This window comes from Brachyhypopomus gauderio, chromosome 20 (assembly GCF_052324685.1).
Source record: "Brachyhypopomus gauderio isolate BG-103 chromosome 20, BGAUD_0.2, whole genome shotgun sequence".
NCBI classification, from domain to species: Eukaryota; Metazoa; Chordata; class Actinopteri; order Gymnotiformes; family Hypopomidae; genus Brachyhypopomus; species Brachyhypopomus gauderio.
This window is the reverse complement of record NC_135230.1, coordinates 5,608,637-5,619,802: the sequence shown is the minus strand read 5'-3', so window position 1 is coordinate 5,619,802 and position 11,166 is coordinate 5,608,637.

Below are 11,166 nucleotides of genomic sequence, written 5' to 3'. Positions count from 1 at the left end.
TAAGACATCAAACAAAAGACCTACATACTTCAGTTTTTTCGTCTTGCGAGGTTTTAACTTGAAGATCTTCTTGAAAGTTTGTTTGAACTGACTCTTTCACTTTGTGAAGCACTGTAGTTGTAATACAGCATGTGCTGCGGAGCGAGGGGATGGACACAAATGCTGAGAAGAGCGAGATATATTAAAGGACATTCCATCATCGTCGTCACTAAAACAATCCGGGGTCATAACGGGAGGGCAGTCCGAATAACAAAGGTACACAGGCATGACGAAAACAGGGAAACGAGAACAAGGCAGGGAGACACAGAGCACAAGAACAACGGGCGATAGCAATCAACACTAGAACATACCACAGAACAACCAAGAATATCCGACGAAGGACATGGGAGACTCAGGGACTAATATACACAGAACTGAAACAAGGAACAGGTGATGACAATGACACGGGGGCGTGGCAGATAACAGGGAATCACGGAGACAAACGAGCAGGGCGGGATGAACGGGCAAGGAACACAGACACGAGGGAACCCGGAGTGACAGCTAAGGGAGGGGAGCTCGGCCATACGTGACAGTAGTATTTACCTAACTTTTTGGGGCCCGTTATTTTAACGCAGTCTTAAGAGGGGTTTTAGGTAGAGAGAGAGAATCCTTGACATTCCACAAAATCACAATTGAAGAAAGAAAGAGAACTAACTAGAGCAGAAGGCAGTACTATAGCTATTTAATACATTCCCTGACAAAGAAAACACCTAATTCTGTCAGGGTTAGACCCAGGCACATGCCTCCTGCTGCCACTAGGCGGAGCACGCGAGCTAGACCCAGGGGCAATCAAGCCCAATAGACTGCAGCTGGCGGCAGCCTATTTAAGACAGGTGACTTCAGCAACCCATTGCTGAAGTTGTTAGTTGGTGTTTCACTCACAGCCTAAGCCAGTTACTCTTGCCCTCGTGCAGTGACTTCTCTTGTTTTTCCTTTTCTCCCCTGAGTGTTCTCAGGTTTTGTCTCCCTTATTTTTTCCTCTCTGTTCTATGTTGGTTTGTCTACCAGTGTTCTGGTCGACAGGCTGACAGGTACCAGGTAGAAGCTTTAGGTCTTGCTACCTAAGCTTCATCTCTTCTTTTCTCATTTCTTTGTTTTTTCCCCTTTTTTGACACGTTGAGCTGTTCTCCGTGTGGTTTTCGTTTTCCCTGTTTTTCTTCAGTGACGCGTTGACTTCTTTTTCCACGTATTTTTTGTTTGTTTACTTACCTGGGTTTTATACGCACGTCGATATCCTCCGTGTCATTCTGCTGTTTTCCCTCTGGGTTTTTGTTTTCATTTTCCCGCAGTCGCGGAGGTTTTTGTTTGGCTGTTTTTTGCCATTTTGCTTATAGTGGGTAGCGTTTGGGTTCTTATCACGTTTAAACCAACGCGTCACCGGAGGCGGCGCGTAACAAATTCTGAATAAGCTTAATTCCTGTTACCTCATTAGGAATTAATTTGATCACTTGTCATTGTAGGTCCAAAGCTGTCCATGAAATAAATGTAGAGTAACATAGGGCACACAATAATATATGGACGTACATAAATCTAGACGAACCTACAGCACAGAATGATACATGGACATGCATGGGCAGTCATGGCCTGGTGGTTATGGAACTGGTCTTGTGACTGGAGGGTCGTGGGTTCGATCCCCAGACCTGAGGCCATGACTGAGGTGCCCCTGAGCAAGGCCCTGAATGGACCACAAGAAACACATTTCTGAATTTGTTTTTGAGATTTTACCTTTTAGTATCAAAGATCTGTAATGTTACAAATATGTCACATCGGGTGTTTGTGGTGTATTTATTCCAAATATCTGTAAAGTTACTGTTACGGAACAGCTCCGGACCCTTCCCTGTGGGCGTGCTGCTACGTTGTCTGCGTGTCGTTATGTCCATGTATGTACTTCCGTGGGTGTGGGTTGTTTGTGAGCGTGTTCGTTTGTTACACCTGTGCCTTGTCTCGAGAGTCACGAGGGTCAGTGTGTTCACCTATTTAATGTGCGTTCGCGCAGTGTCTTGTGCTCGTCTTTGTCCGAGTGTCATTGCGTGTGTGTTTAAGTGTTTTATGTGTAAAATTGAAGCACTCAAATAAACGTGAGCTTGAGTGTGCGAGTGGTTACCGTGCCTCGTCATTCCACCCGCACCCACGCGTCACAGAAAGACGAGCCGTCAACATGAAGCCAAGACGTTCAGCCCGTGCTAAGAAGGGGAGGAGGGCGAGCCGACACCACCACCCTCCTTCCCCTGTGCGACGCCGCGATGCTCCCGTGATGGAAGAGGAGCTCAAGAGGGACCCAGTGTGCGCGGCCCTCCTGCGGTACGCACGGGAAGCGACGGAGGAGTCAAGGGCGGAGAACTACCGCCAGGCTGCCCAGCGAGCCTGGCGGGCAGGTTTCGGCTCCCCGACGAGGGACTCCTTTCCCCTGCCAGCTGACAGACAGGGGTTCCCCAAGACATCGTCTCCACGCCCCCCAGAGGACCCGTTGGTGGTGTATGCGGGGATGGTGGGCGTGGCCACTCCCGAGGAGGAGTTCGGGAGTGGGGACTCGGAAGCGGAGGAGACGGACAGTGGAGCCAGCTACTCCCCGTCAGTAGCCTCTGCTCCTACGGAGTGTTACGGGGAGGACGTGAGTCCCCCTCCGTCGGTGTACTCCGCCCCCACCGTATACTACGGGGAGGGGGAAGACGACGCAAGCCCTCCCGCATCCAAGTGCTCCATCCCTACATTATACTACGGCGAGGGGGTGGGTGACGTCAGCCCTCCTGCGTCTGAGTGTTCCATCCCCACCCTGTACTACGGTGACGGGGTGGGTGACGTCAGCCCTCCTGCGTTCCATCCCCACCCTGTACTACGGTGACGGGGTGGGTGACGTTAGCCCTCCAGCGTCGGAGTACGCTGAGGGCGTGTCACGCTCAGAGAGGGAGAGCCCAACTCCGACGGACTGCTCCGGAGAGACCGTGAGGGAGAAGAGGCGTGCAGAAGAAAGAGTGCCTCTTCCCTACCCTGAGGGAATCCCGAAGGACTGCTCCCGGGCTGACACGCCGGAGCAGCCGATGTGTTGGAGTTCGGGCGGCTCGGAGCGGGAGGGAGAGATGGAGGTGGAGGAACCCACCCAACGAGAGGGCTGCTAGGGCGTCCGCCGCTGGTGAGGGATCCGCGTGGAAGGCGGAGGGATCACCGCCCACTGCCGCGCCTGCAAGCCAGGGGGTATTCACTCCCTTGGTCGCTCTTCTGCCTATGTTAAACGTGTCTCCGTGTCTGTCAGTACCCGTGTTAGTGTCTGTCCCCGTGTTTCTCCCAAACCCGCTGTTCCCTCTTGTGCCCTTGGTGTTCGTTGTTCCTGTGTGCGTGTTTGTCTCTGTGCCATTGTTTAATGTTTTCTCCCCTGTCTTCCCAGGGAGGGTGTGCTAGGGCTGTTGGTGACGGTTCCCGCCATTGGGGGAGACGGCTCTCGGTGGTTCACGGTCCCGGCGGTTCCGGACCTGCCCGTCGGTGTAGGTTTGGGGCTTTCCAGCTGCGCGGGACGCTCCGGGAGTAGCGAGCCCCTGGTGGGGGGTTCTGTTACGGAACAGCTCCGGACCCTTCCCTGTGGGCGTGCTGCTACGTTGTCTGCGTGTCGTTATGTCCATGTATGTACTTCCGTGGGTGTGGGTTGTTTGTGAGCGTGTTCGTTTGTTACACCTGTGCCTTGTCTCGAGAGTCACGAGGGTCAGTGTGTTCACCTATTTAATGTGCGTTCGCGCAGTGTCTTGTGCTCGTCTTTGTCCGAGTGTCATTGCGTGTGTGTTTAAGTGTTTTATGTGTAAAATTGAAGCACTCAAATAAACGTGAGCTTGAGTGTGCGAGTGGTTACCGTGCCTCGTCATTCCACCCACACCCATGCGTCACAGTTACAAATATGTCACATCGGGTGTTTGTGGTGTATTTATTCCAAAGAACTGTAATGTTACAAATATGTCACATCGGGTGTTTGTGGTGTATTTATTCCAAAGATCTGTAATGTTACAAATATGTCACATCGGGTGTTTGTGGTATATTTATTCCTACTCTGAAAATACATCAAGTTGATTTGTTGAGTTTTTACTTAGTAAATCAGATTTTACCTTTATTTGCATTTATAACAACACTGCTGGTTAAACTAACAATATTCTTTATCAAATGTATTTGTTAACATATAAAAACTGTATAAAAATAAAATTACGTCATATCAGATGTTTATCAAAAAAACTACTGTAGCTGTACAAAACTGAGCAGCAGACTTGTGTAAAGAACTTGAGAAAACAACTATATAGTGCAAGAAATACTCAAAATGAAACCCTTTCTGATTAACACTAAAGGTAAACAAAAGCATCATATTTGAACAGATTTTTTTACCAATGTAGTCTAACACAAATGGTAAAGTTTGAAACAATTCCTTTCCTCAGTGAAGCAGACGTACATCACATTTCTCACAGAGGGTGGTGGTTGCACTGACTTTACAGACTTTACAACGGCCACGCTTGTCACATTTCACAGGCCAGTGTGCCACTTGGTCTGTGCCAACATCATTGGGAACTCCAACGCGAACCCTCTTTGGTGGTGGAGGTGGAGGTGTGTTGTTGAGTGATGGGCGTCCCCTTTGTGAGTGCACAAGAATCAGGCTAGTGGCAAGCTCTGTCTGGAAGCTTCTCTGCTTCAGAGGCTTTTGGACACTGAGTAGACTGCAGTCACGGCGGTAGATCAACCAAGCGTTAACCATGCCTAACATGATGCATACCTAGAGCCCTCCGCACCTCAAGTATGTCTCGTCTTGACCCTCCATCATCCAGGACACATGGGAGACAAGCATCCAGACTTTTCTCTGTCCTGGCTCCAAGGTGGTGGAATGAACTTCCCTTGTGTGTCCGAACATCGGAGTCACTTGCTGTCTTCAGACGCCGACTGAAGACCCACCTCTTTCAAGTGCACTTTGCATAATTATGCTTTGTCTATTGTACTTTATCGTCTCTTTCCTCAGGTATTGTGCATAATTGGGTTATAGGAATTGTTTACTGTCTCTTTCCTCAGGGGATGTGTATATTCAGGTATAATCAGTCCCACCAGGATTTTGCGGGCCTTTTTTGTAATTGTTGCGGGCTAAAATGTTTGATGTTGCGGGTGTTTTTCAAAAAAATTGCAATGGAAGTTGCGGTGTGTTTTTGCTTTTTTGTGAGTACATTACAATAGGGAGTAAATGTTGTATGGTTTCCTCTATTTAGTAGTCCATTTTAATTATCTATTTACCTATTTATTCAGGGTTGCCAACTTTTCAAGATCGCTTGAAGTGAGATTTGAATCTGGAGGGGGTGGCGAACATTAATTGTTGACGGGGGGGCGAGGTTAGCGAACGTAAGTTGTTACCGGGCGGCCTGTAAAATGGACACAAATCAAGTATTATATTGAGATCGATCGCCAGTGGTTGGCGCCAGAGCGAACTAGTAACTCATAGATATGGATCAGAGATAAATAAACTTTATCTCAGTTTAAAGTTTAAACTTATAAACTTTATCTCAGACCCTCGCCACTTGCGTGCGCTGCAGTGACTTCGCGGGCTACCGTTGCATTGTGGGGAATGTAGTGTTTGTGCGTGCAAAACACCATCGGGCGGCTGTGGCCTGCGGGCCGGTTCTAATAGTAATTAAATATCTTCCAGGGGGCCATAGATAATCAATTCGCGGGTCGGATCTGGACAGTTTATCCCCGCTTTCATGTAGTGTACTGGGATACTACTTTTCCCGATCTTCTTGCCGTTATTTTCGTCGCTCATGCTGCTTTCAGTCTGCTCCTCTTGAACGTATATACGGAAGTAAGGCGGGAGTTTGTCGACGTCACATCAATACGACATCAGTGATTGGTCAAATTTGCGGGAAAGTTGCGGTGATTGGCTGAAGTTGCAACACCGCCCTGAATTCGCGGGGTTTGCTTGAAGTTGCGTTGAAGTTGCAAATCGCAACATCGCGACTTTCTGGAGGGTCTGTATAATTGTTAGGTATCATTTGACTTTCGTCTAGTGGTTTTTCCAGCTTAGAGTACCTTGTGTTCAGGACTATCTATTCTACCTTGGAGATTCCAAGCAACTACATAGCACTTTTGTAAGTCGCTCTGGATAAGAGCGTCTGCTAAATGCCATAAATGTAAATGTAAATGTAATGATAGTTTGCTACAACAGGTAGAGGTACCACCTTCTCGATCTCATTTGGTACTTGTATCTTGCAACACAAGCATGAAGGAGGTCTATTCCCCCCATGAATTTGTTATATTCCTTCACAACGTGTGGCCTGTTGACCTCCAAGAACGTTTTGTCTGCTTTGCTCCAGCGTCGTACTTTGTCTTGAGGCTCTATAGCACAGTACGAGGAAATCAGAGTAACAGGTTTGTTGTCGTACCACCGCACAATCACAATGTTTTCCTGTTTCTCCACCCTGGAATCAACAGATCCTCTGCCTCTTTTGGCAAGACTCTTCTCATCTTCGAGCTGACAACCAGTCGTGCGGTTGCTACGGAGAGTTCCTACAAAGTAGATCTGCCGTTTGAGAAGCGTGAGCACCAGTGGTGCTGAAGAAACAAAATTGTCAGCAAAAACTTTTGGTTTGAAGTTTTGGTTTGATGGGAGTGTTTCACACAGTTTGACCACAACATCACCTCCCAGAAGGTGGTTTTCTTTCCAGAGCCACCTTCATACACCAGGAAATCACAGAGGATTCCTGAAGAAGAGCAGCGTGCCCAAATTTTCAGTCCCCAATTTTCAGATTGTGGTCGCTACACTTAATGCAGTTTTACACGAGGACTGAGGACACAGCAGAGATCTGAGGACGAACATCCGTCACGTGTGTGTGTGTTGTGTAAGTGATCAGGCATGTGTGAGAATTTCTGTTTTGTCCTCATTCATTTGGAGGAAGTTTAGAGACATCCAGCATTTAACATCTCAGAGTCAGAATCACTTTATTTCACCAAGTATGTTGCACAGACTGTGACGCTGGCCACAGAGAGACGGACGAGACACGAGGCCGCGGTTTCTCAACGTCACTTTAATTATACACAGATATTGTGCAGACGGCACACGTAAAACACTCAGTAACACACAACATGTATGACTCAGACCAGCCCCGTCGACAGGGGGGGACAACCGGGTCTTTTGTCCCGGGCCCCAAGGCCAGGGGGGCCCATCAAAGAGCCCAGCAATTTATTTTTTATTTAAAGTCTATAATTTTTAAATAATCTTGAAATCTTTCATTAATATAAAATTCTGTACTCAAAATAAGCTCAATGGCTAAAATATATATGTTTTTTACCTATCTGCATATTTTCCATTAAGTGCATACACCCCCGCCTCCCACTGAAAAATGGTTTGATCCAGCGCCCGGCTGGTACCCGCCCAACAGCGGGAAATACAGTGGTGGATAGTTAAAGAAAATACAGAAATCTGGAGCGCAGAAAAGAAAGGAAAAACATTTACCTGACGAATTTTAAAGTTGCATTGTGTTCCAGGTTTGAAAAGTGCTGGAATTTAGGCTAAAGTACTTGAAAATGCTTGAAATTGTAACCATGAAGTTTACGATGAAGTAAAATTCACCGAAGAGGCTTTGTACTAGAATTAGTAAGGTTTAATCATGAACATAAGCACAGATATAAACGTGAACATTCACACTCGACAAGCATACAATATTGCTCTAAGTCTGCCCAGATGCACAGTCTTACTTGGCTTTGTCCGTCCACGGCCTGCGCATAATGAAATTGATTGTGGGAGTGGAAAAAAAAAGCTTCAAGCATTTCCCCTAATGCAAAATTTAAATCAATATCGACCAAACCAGATGACATACCAGTTGGATTACCTATAAAAGGTTTTATATTTTGTCTAATATTCTCTATTTTATTATCAAATAAATCAATAAATACATTACTAGTGAGGTTTACTGGAATCTGAGGTAAGGTTTTGTAAGTTTTGTGATCTTTTTAGATCTAGTGATTTTAGTGGAGCTACTATATCTAGAGCTGATCTGCAGGTATTCTCTACGCAGTCGGTTAGACTATCTAACTCCTGGATCCGATGGCGAGTGGGCTAAAGCAATCAGGGAGGTTTTCAATAAACTGTGTTGCTGTTGATGAATTTATCATGGGCCTTATACAATGCAGAGGAGACGAGCTGCTATTTAGGTTAAGATGAAGCTCGAATTGAACTAGATAGTGGTTGGAGATTGCTGCGGTTTGCGGGAGCGTATTTATATTATCTACGTCGATACACAGCGTTAAAATTAAATCTAGGGTATGATTTCGATAATGAGAAGGTCCTATTACATTTTGTATAATGCCGACATAGTTCAATATTTAAAAAAAAGGCCCTTGTCAGCGGATCCTGTGCTATATCAAAATGTATAAGAGTTTATATGTGGTCGTCTCTGGAGTACTGATGTCTGCTGGTGGGTCCAGGCCGGTGAACTGGTTGTGCATTTCAGTCAGCTGGACTAGGTTCAGCTAGTCCAGCACATCATTACTCCTCTACCTCTCCCTCTGTCTCTCCTTCATCACACATCATTACTCCTCTCCCTCTCCCTCTGTCTCTCCTTCATCACACATCATTACTCCTCTACCTCTGCCTCTGTCTCTTCTTCATCACACATCATTACTCCTCTACCTCCCCCTCTGTCTCTCCTTCATCACACATCATTACTCCTCTACCTCCCCCTCTGTCTCTCCTCCATCACACATCATTACTCCTCTACCTCTCCCTCTGTCTCTCCTCAATCACACATCATTACTCCTCTACCTCCCCCTCTGTCTCTCCTCCATCACGCATCATTACTCCTCTACCTCCCCCTCTGTCTCTCCTCCATCATGTATCATTACTCCTCTACCTCTCCCTCTGTCTCTCCTTCATCACACATCATTACTCCTCTACCTCTCCCTCTGTCTCTCCATCACACATCAATAATCCTCTACCTCTCCCTCTATCTCTCCTTCATCATACATCATTACTCCCCATCATCATTGTGTGGGGTCATATTTAAAACACTAGAACTACCAAACCCCCTGCTTTGGACAGTCTTCCACTATAAATGAGGTTTGTGTCAGCTGTGGGTGGTTTCTGTTGACACAGCTTTCAATACACACTTTTGGCTACCTCAAGAGACTGCAAAATCTCGTGCAAGAAATCTGCTCATCTCAGGACCATATGTTTGAGATTTGATTTGTGAAAGGTTGAAATAATGTGAAATTGACACAAACATAATATTTGAATTATAGTGGCATATAAGTGGCATATTGATTATTCAAAATGGCTCTGATTTTTTAAAACTTATTGTAAGTAGTTTTTGTCTTTTGAAAAACTGCTAAACCAAATACTAAACCATACAAAAAAAAAAAAACTAAACCATTGCAATAGTACAACAATCAAACAACAACAGACATCTACAGGACAGAAGATAAGCTGGTCTGAGTCTGAAACCAAGCGCCCCAAGCCCACCCCAGATACCCCCCAACAGCCAACGCTTCATCTCCACCACAGAGGCACTCCTACCCCCAAGGGGAGGCCAGGGCTTTTTCTATCATACACTGTATAATACTGTCGTGGAAATTTCCTGAAAATAGATGAGGACTCAGACATGGTTAAAATATAGTTTTATTACAAAAGTAAAAAGCATGAGAGTCTCGTCTAGAACAAGAACTCTGAGGAGAGAGGGCAGTCCAATCTCCTTTATTCTGTTATCACATGTTTACAGTCCAATCTCCTTTATTCTGTTATCACATGTTTACAGTACATTTGGGCACACTGAGAAACTGAGGGGGGAGAATGCAAAGTAGACAGCTTTCGTCTCACATGTGTATTCCTCCTAATATGGATCTTTACTGTTTGGTCTCACATGTGTATTCCTCCTAATATGGATCTTTACTGTTTGGTCTCACATGTGTATTCCTCCTAATATGGATCTGTCCTGTTTGGTCTCACATGTGTATTCCTCCTAATATGGATCTGTCCTGTTTGGTCTCACATGTGTATTCCTCCTAATATGGATCTTTACTGTTTGGTCTCACATGTGTATTCCTCCTAATATGGATCTTTACTGTTTGGTCTCACATTTGTATTCATCCTAATATGGATCTTTACTGTTTGGTCTCACATGTGTATTCCTCCTAATATGGATCTGTCCTGTTTGGTCTCACATGTGTATTCCTCCTAATATGGATCTTTACTGTTTGGTCTCACATGTGTATTCATCCTAATATGGATCTTTACTGTTTGGTCTCACATGTGTATTCCTCCTAATATGGATCTTTACTGTTTGGTCTCACATGTGTATTCCTCCTAATATGAATCTGTCCTGTTTGGTCTCACATGTGTATTCCTCCTAATATGGATCTTTACTGTTTGGTCTCACATGTGTATTCCTCCTAATATGGATCTTTACTGTTTGGTCTCACATGTGTATTCCTCCTAATATGGATCTTTACTGTTTGGTCTCATGTGTATTCCTCCTAATATGGATCTTTACTGTTTGGTCTCACATGTGTATTCCTCCTAATATGGATCTTTACTGTTTGGTCTCACATGTGTATTCCTCCTAATATGGATCTTTACTGTTTGGTCTCACATGTGTATTCCTCCTAATATGGATCTGTCCTGTTTGGTCTCACATGTGTATTCATCCTAATATGGATCTGTCCTGTTTGGTCTCACATGTGTATTCCTCCTAATATGGATCTTTACTGTTTGGTCTCACATGTGTATTCCTCCTAATATGGATCTTTACTGTTTGGTCTCACATGTGTATTCCTCCTAATATGGATCTTTACTGTTTGGTCTCACATGTGTATTCCTCCTAATATGAATCTTTACTGTTTGGTCTCACACGTGTATTCCTCCTAATATGGATCTTTACTGTTTGGTCTCACACGTGTATTCCTCCTAATATGGATCTTTACTGTTTGGTCTCACACGTGTATTCCTCCTAATATGGATCTTTACTGTTTGGTCTCACACGTGTATTCCTCCTAATATAGATCTTTACTGTTTGGTCTCACACGTGTATTCCTCCTAATATGGATCTTTACTGTTTGGTCTCACACGTGTATTCCTCCTAATATGGATCTTTACTGTTTGGTCTCACACGTGTATTCCTCCTAATATGG